The sequence below is a fragment of the Alligator sinensis genome, unplaced genomic scaffold (assembly GCF_000455745.1).
Source record: "Alligator sinensis unplaced genomic scaffold, ASM45574v1 scaffold933_1, whole genome shotgun sequence".
Lineage (NCBI taxonomy): Eukaryota > Metazoa > Chordata > Crocodylia > Alligatoridae > Alligator > Alligator sinensis.
Window position 1 is genome coordinate 837387 of NW_005842542.1, and position 7948 is coordinate 845334.

The 7948-nt window shown below is 43.5% G+C and overlaps 1 long non-coding RNA gene across 1 annotated transcript in view; it reads right to left on the minus strand.

The window, feature by feature from the left end:
* Positions 1-7735, minus strand: part of LOC112551654 — a 66011-nt gene extending 58276 nt beyond the window's left edge. The window contains exon 1 of the long non-coding RNA XR_003095950.1: positions 7529-7735. This is a non-coding gene — a long non-coding RNA (uncharacterized LOC112551654). The remainder of the gene's footprint in view (positions 1-7528) is intronic.
* Positions 7736-7948: the final 213 nt, after the last annotated feature.

Sequence of the window (7948 nt, forward strand, 5' to 3'; positions counted from 1 at the left end):
TCCGAATTGTGGAGGGCAGGGGGAGGTGTCTCAGCTGGACGGGCAGCTCTGTCCCAGCTGGGGAGAGATAGGGCTGGCCCTGAGCCCCAAGAGGGCATGGGGGAAGCTATCCTGGGTTGAGGGGAGCTGCCCCCATCTCAGGCTTGGGGCCAATCTGATCTTTCCCCAGCTGGGACAGCTTCCCCTGTCCCCCCGGGGCTTGGGGCCAGCCCAATCTCCGTCTAGCTAGGAGGGAGCTCCCAACAGAGCCAGGACAGCTCTCTCCTGCCCCACAGAGATCTGGACTTAGCCAGGCAGAAGTGTGACCCCCTTGCTGCTTGGGCTGACTGGGATAAATTTGCTCCCAGTCAGTGTCTACACATGTGGTATGGTGCATTAGTTAATGTGCTGTTTTTCTAGTACCTGTGTCTACCAGTACTAGAAAATGGTACATTAGACTAATCTATTATAGGCTGCCCTCTGAGTCTTCTTTTCTGTAGGTTCATGTCTTTCAGTCTCCTGCTTGAAGATTGCTTCAGACTGGACTTAAAGAGAAACTTCTTTACAATTCGAGTGTCTAGACTCCCCCCAGAGGTGATATAACCCTGGCAATCTTTAAAAATGACTTGACCCACCACCTTGCTGGGGTCATCTGACCCCAGCAGTCCCTACCCAAGTGCAGGGGGGCTGGACCTGATGATCTTGTGAGGTCCCTTCCAGGCCCTAACATCTATGAATCTACGAATGCACAGAAATTGCCTTGCCTGTGTAGATGATGATCCTTTACTGTGCGTTAGATTAGTCTAATGCGCAGTAAGGCATTTTGTGTAGATTCACCCAGTTATTGTGTTGAAAAGCACTGGATCAATTTTCTTTTTATTGATAGTTGAAGTGGATGTTGACTGGTAGGTTAGCTTTCATAAGAGGAAGATTTATGGAGCCTGATTTTAGCCAGAAAATACAAATTTGCCTTATGTCATTGAAAATGGTTCTGCTCATATTTAAATTAAACTTCTTTTGCTAAGTGTGGGATCTAAGCATTATTCTGAAGACATCCAGTTCAAAAAATCTAGTGATAATTCTTAACCTGACCATTTCTATATTCATCACTACATCTACTTTTATGTGCAGAAAAAGTAACTGATAAGAACAGCAATTCAGTGGGGTTTTTTTATTAAAGTAATAAAGATGCATTTCTAACCACAGCTGCAGCCAACTTTGAGGCAGAATTTTAAAGTGAGATACTCGATAGTGCCACACAGACTTATACCCAGTCAAACTCCTGATATGCTTTCAGAAACCATCACCCTTAAATAGCATGTAGGTCTTGGCTCTTGCTACAGGGGCTTTAGAGATTAAACTACAGGGTCAAAAAGCTTTTCTTTCTTTGGTCTGGTAACTATAGAATTTAACTAAATAATAAAGGTTGCCCTATGTAGCCAATTTTTTGAGCTGGTCAAAAAGCAACCTCTTATGGCTATCCTGCTTTTGCTTCTAGCCAGCTCTAAGTCTCTAGAGCACAGTTTGCTTAAGTCTTGTCTGTGCTACAGAAATTACAGGTGCAGTTGATGTGATGTTGAACAGGGTTTAACTGTAAGTTTAGCCAAGGACAGTGCTCAATGTCATTGCAGAGAGAGTGCTTAAAAGCTGTTCAGAGCAATGGGATGGGGAAATTATTTAATTCACCTGCAAAATACAGTTCAACTACTTCTTTCTCAAGGAGTGGTTGAACGTAACACCCCCTTTTATACATCAGCCTAGTGGTTAGAGCACCCCCACAACAATTGGGAGATTCATGTTCAGTTTCTCTCTTTGCTACATCTCCCACCTTTAAGGAGAGAGTCTGGTCATCAGGATATAAAATGTTCAGGTCAGGGGAGTTGTGGGGTCACTCTTTCACTCTCTGCTGAAGCTGGGTTACTGAAGAGAGGAGTTCAAGGCTCAAAGCTTCTATTTTACATGGAGCAGTCGTTGAATAAAACATGTAAGCTGTCCCGCAATCAGGGAATGGAACTCAGGGCTCTCCCTACGTCCTAGACTGGGATCAACCTCCACCTTATGCTCTTGCACACACACTCTTTGGCCCAGTGAATTTGATCTCCTTTCTGCATTGTAACAACTTCTACAGGAGAGGTTCAGAAACTCCACTTCCCCTTCCCTCCTGAGTAGCCTATTATATAAAGGGGAGCAATTCTTTCTCCCCCAGCCACGTTTTCACAGATGAGCCCTGCTCAATTCTTTAAAAGAAAGGACACAGGCACCTTCCTTCAGGCAATAGTTCTGGGCCATGGATCCCAGCGAGCTGGAGGCACCTTCTGCAGCCCTGAATTGAGGCATCTAAGAATAGGATTTAAGGCTTGTCCTGTCCTTGGTTCCACTGTTGACTAGCCTTAGGCAGCCACAAGCTGAATGTGCTGACTGGTAGCAGTTCCCTGCTCTGCATGCTGGCTGTTGTGGACCCTTTCCTGTGGTGCTGGATTCTCCCTATACACTGTGTAGAGAACCTGGGCACTTAAATCAGGTCTCCAGCTGAATCTAGCACTCAAAAGAGCAGGGTGTGTGGTTGATACTAGGACATGAAAAAAGTGGCTTTTCCTTCCACGCTTATAGGTTGTGACGTCTGTCTATGGGCCTAACTCTATGAGATACCAGAAACCTGCAAAGCCTATTGGTTACAGCACATATCAGGGGCAGGCTGGTAGGTGCTGTCATTTCTGTTGCTGCACCTGGCTTTCATCACTAGGGCTGTATCTACACTACTAGCTACTGCTGGCACAGCTGTGTCAGTCAGCTGCATGACAAGCTGCAGTCCCTTACTGACAGCTCTGCTAGCAGAAACACAGTGCAGATGCAACTACACCAGCAAAGCTGTACTTTTATCAGGAGAGCTTGTTTTGCTTGGGACTGAAGGTAGGGTAGTCACTATAATGGTACAAAACACAGCTTTGCTCATGTGACAGGCTGGTATTCCTGTACCAGTGACATGCTCCTTTAATAAACAGTCTAGTTCTACACGTACAGAAAGGTATGCATTAGTTATTGCATTAGATAAATGTAATTTCTGAGTTCTGTCTTCCCTTTGAGCTGTGGTCAGGAAGAGATAAATTAGCCATAAAAGATATTCTGGACCCCAAAACTTCTTACGAAGCTGTAACATCACAAACTGAATGGAGTTTCTCCATAATAACCACTTGCAATGTCTTATCTGCTGCTTCGCTTATTCTTCAGATTGGCAGTTGATGATATGGATTAGAAAGATTCTCTTGAAATCCCAATTAATGCAGAAGATGCACAGGTGAGTAGAAACAACATTTCCCAAGGCGGCCTTTAATGATGGGTTATAGCAGAGGCCTCACAGTGGCCGTATCACACTCCTAGAGAGTGTTCTAAGGGCCATGGAGTGCTGGGAACAGCGAAGACAAGTTGGGAGCATGTCAAGAAAATAATGTCAATTTTTTGCATGAATATAACATTACTGTAAATACATTGAATGCAGAGAGCAAATCTGTAGTAGTTTAACATACTGCTATTTAGGTGGCGAATGATTTTTGAATTTACCTTGTCTGCACACCTTCATGTCAAAAGAAGAGATAAGAGTACTTAGTGAGATAATCATTGGACATGTCTACATGTGCACTTTAATGCACATTAGCCTTCTTTAATGCACATTAAAGCAACACCTAAAAACCAGGGTCTTTAGTTAATTGTTCATTGAGGCATGCTAATATACATTTTCCTAGTACCTCAGGGCACTTTTACACATGCTCTGGGGGGTGAGGGAGGTTGTGATTTAGTAGAGTGGCTCCACCACTATTTTGAAGCGTGGAGATGTTGAGACACAAGATGTGGGAGGCTGCTGGAGTTTGGCAATTACCACGCTCCAGCAGACTCAATCAAGTGCCTATACATGAGAGCAGAGATATAATGCACATTAACTAAAGTGCATTTATGCACATGTAGATGCACCCATTGGATACCAAATAACTCCAGGCATTGATTTTACACTACAATACAGTCAGCTTTACCTATTTGTGCTGTGACTCAACATGATGGCAGATATTTGTTCATTGACTAATCCTGAACATTTGAACATTGCACTTGAAGTACCCTGATGGTACTCCTAGGCAATGTGTATATTCTTTTCCAGTGAGGGCTCACTCCTCTCTTTTTGCATACTTAAATCACCCACGGAAGTCACTAGCCATTGTAATTGCAAGAGCAGATGTTAAGAGTTTTTCTCTTTGTGGTTTGTTTGCTTTTTTTTTTTTTAAGGGTATTCTTTATTGTGATATCCCACTGCCCCTGTCCCGCACAGCTGGCCCATCACAAGGTCTGTGCGTCACAACCCCACAAACTATACCTCCAGCTTCCACTTTTAGTGTATCCAGTCCATGTCAGCGCCTGTTTCTTTATTCACTTACTTTGTTTTTTGTGTAGCTCCATAGGTGTGTTTGCTGCACAAAGTGTCCCCACTATACAAGAAAAAGAAGTGAGCAGAGCCTCCGCACTAAGGCACTGAGTGGTTTATGCTGCATCACACTGGCAGTTACACTTGGGCTAAGAAGGATCGTTTCATTTAGCAGAAGTTCAGAAACCAAATGTTGAACTTCCTTGTGAAAGCAAAGGGAGCCCTGGATCCAGGGAATTCAGCGTGATGAGCTGCCACAAAGCCACAGGCCCTGGAACCCGACATGGCCCTGAGTGAGGAATCCTACCAGGTGAGCTGCTGAGAAGCTGGGTGGGTGAACTGGCGGGACATCAGGACTGGTCTGGTTTCCTGGAACTCAGTTAAACTTAGGCCAGGTACAGATATTACACTTTTACCAGTATAAGTGATCAGAATCCGGTCTGCACCTGTAATAGAACAGTTCGGCACACAGAAGTTTGGTTTAAAACTGGCAGAACTTGGTCTAAGATTCCTTCCCATCCCCCCGCCTCCCCCGCTGCCCCAAAAGCAAATGTGTATTCTGTTTACCAATCTAAACTACGCTGCTTACTGAAAATTGCTTAACAGATTGATTTCACCTCAAGCTTTTTAAATGTCTGTACCTAGCCTTACTAAGTATTGCTCTGATGTAGTTCTCTGTTCATTCCCTCCAATCCCCGCGCTCAGAAATGCATTGTAGTGGTGCAATTTGACTTGCACCAGATTTCAAGAGTAAATCATGCTGTTGCAAGCACTGCTTTACAGCATTGCAGCACATATACTTTGAGGGTGAAATACTCGCCTAATTGAAAAAAATGGGGGTTTTGCCATTGATGTTGTTGGGGCCAGATTTCCATGCTGGGAAGCTGCATATAGGTTGCTATAGTATAGTTAGTGTAGACAGTGCTGTCAGAGTTCACCTATGTGCATATCTTCCTCCTGATTTTGTTCTGCTTTTTTTTTCTTGTCTACCCACCAGCTTGTGTCTTGCAATTTTGTTTGCTCTTTAATTTCACTAATCTCCATATAATTGCTATTGTCCTCATGATTTTGAGATCCTCCTGCAATAACAGTCACAGCCTGTCTTATGATCTATTTATGTATGAATTATTGTTACTTTTCTGAAGTTTAATAGATTAAATGAGAGAGAGAAAGGGAGAGCATGCCTATCTATAGAAAGCATCCAAAGGAAAAAATAATCAAGCACTCCAAGAGTAAGATAAAATAATTACCACATCACCTACAGGATTCTTAACAAAGTCTGAATCTTCATTGCCCTATTAATGAACTGCAATTTAATCGCTTGAGAGCATCTCAGTATGGAATCAAAATGATTTTTTTCATATGACATTCACTCCATGGACAGTTTTTATTTGATACTTGTGAATAAGGTTCTGCTGGAAGCACTCCGGAAGGCATTGCCTGTGAATTTCATCTTTGCTTTCTTATGAATTGCAGATTAGGTTCTGGAGGTACCATCTCGTTCAGATGTAATGAACTATTATTTTTATTTAATTGTCCTGTCCAAAGCTAATTGTTTTTCCTTTTGATTTTTGGAGGGTCTGAGTTCATTGACATAACTAAGTCCTGATTCAGCTGAGCACGCAAACACTTGCTGAATTCACGTCTTCACTGGAATTTAAACATGCGCCTAACTGCTTTGCTAAACTGGGGCCTCAGAGACTTCCCGTTGACCTCATTGGGCCTAAGGAAAGCATTTTTTTCACTCTGTGGAAATGCTATTTTAAAAAAGTAGCTGCAAGAAGCTATCTTATGTGTGTTACCTATAGTGACAGGTGGTCACTATACCAGCAATAGCCTCAAGGCAAAAGCTGGCCTTTCTGAGCACGCTGGCACTGCTGATCACATGAGTATCACTTGTTCTTTCTCTGGAGGGGGGAATCTGTCTGCTCTCCAAGGATGCCAATGCAGTACCACACCATTAACAATGCAAATCATAGCTGACTTCAGCAAGATGCTCTTTAGGAAAGAGAAAGGCAGCGGCAAATAATTTTTGAGCTAAAAGTTGTTTTGGGAAATGACCGGCTCTTGTTCTCTGTTTGTACAGCACCTAGCACAGTCCCTGACTGGGGCCCTCAGTGCTATAATAACACAAACAAATAACAGTAATATAGTCCATTAATTGTAAATTATGAAGACTAAAGGAAAGTCATGGCAATCTTACATGTCAATAACCATATCAGCCCTGTTAGCTTTGCTTTTTTTTTCTTCTCTCTCCAAGTTCATGGCAAGCTGCCTTGCTGCTCTCTCTCCCTCCTTCTGTTCTCCCAAACCATCTGTGTCCCCTTTCCAGGCAGCAATTCTATGATTCAGAGCCATTCATCCCTTTGTTCTTTCCCCCCAGCATCCTACTCCATGGGTCTCTCAATGTATTGTCTGCAATCCAGAGTTCCTGTGACAAGTCCAGACTTATACAACTGGGAGGTGGCGGGGGAAGGGAAGGCTGCCTTTGGGATATAAACATGTAATATCATCCTACACACCACCATGGGAAACGGCATGGGGGTAGGAATAGTCACAACATGAAAAAACGCATTATTTAGGTATGGAAATATTATTGGCTACACCTACATTTTGCTGTTTAGTCACAAAGCCATCTCCCTCTTTGTTGAAGCCACATTTACAGGGTGTGATGTAAATCCCAGTATACATGGTAATGAGCACAGGTTCAGTTTTGTCCGCAAGCAGAGATTGGCTGGCTGGCACTGGGACTCTCCTTCTCTAGCATTTATTCGATAAGCTCAGAAGCCATTCCTCAGAGTTTTGGACATCAGAGCATCATGCCCATGGTCAACATAATGCCCTAGTCATATGTAGATGCAGACTCAAACTATTGTGATTTTATCCATATACTGCAACTACACACATCTCTCCTGTGGGCCCTGGGAAGCTTTCTGTTACTCCTAGTTTCTGAACAGGCATTTCCCAGTAGCCTTTCCAAAAGCTCTGACTGAAAGCAGGGTCTGGAACAGCACCTCTGTCCTTGTTAGTTTTGATCATCCATAGAGTAAAACCCATAGAGTGAAGATCACGCGAGAAGCATTGTTGCTTCAAGTAAACTTGGAGCCTGGTGGGGAGCAGGTTGTTTATCTAAGGCCGTACCTTAAAAGTTCCTGTGCGACTCCAGCCTCAAAATCCTTCTTTTCTGTCAGGTGTTGAAAATTCCAGCTCAGCTACGAACTCTTGAACGTTCCCATTCTGAGAGCCTGCCACATCCCTGTGAAATGCTGGGGGGACTGGAGGAAATGGCAGCCCTACTAGAAGAAGTCTGGGCACTGACTCCCTGTGCTTCAGCAAGCACCAACCCCGTCTGCCGGTTATCCTGTCTCCCTATACGCAGCTTGCTGTGGTATTTCTGTTAGACATTTCCACCCAGAACTAGATTTTACCAGCTGGGCTATGAAAAAAAAATCCAGCCTGTGATAAATGTTTTGAAAACACTTTCAGTAGTGTTGTGAGCTCTAATTGGCCCTTCTTAAACAACAGTAAAGCGATTCTGCATTAAATAAATGACTTAAAGAG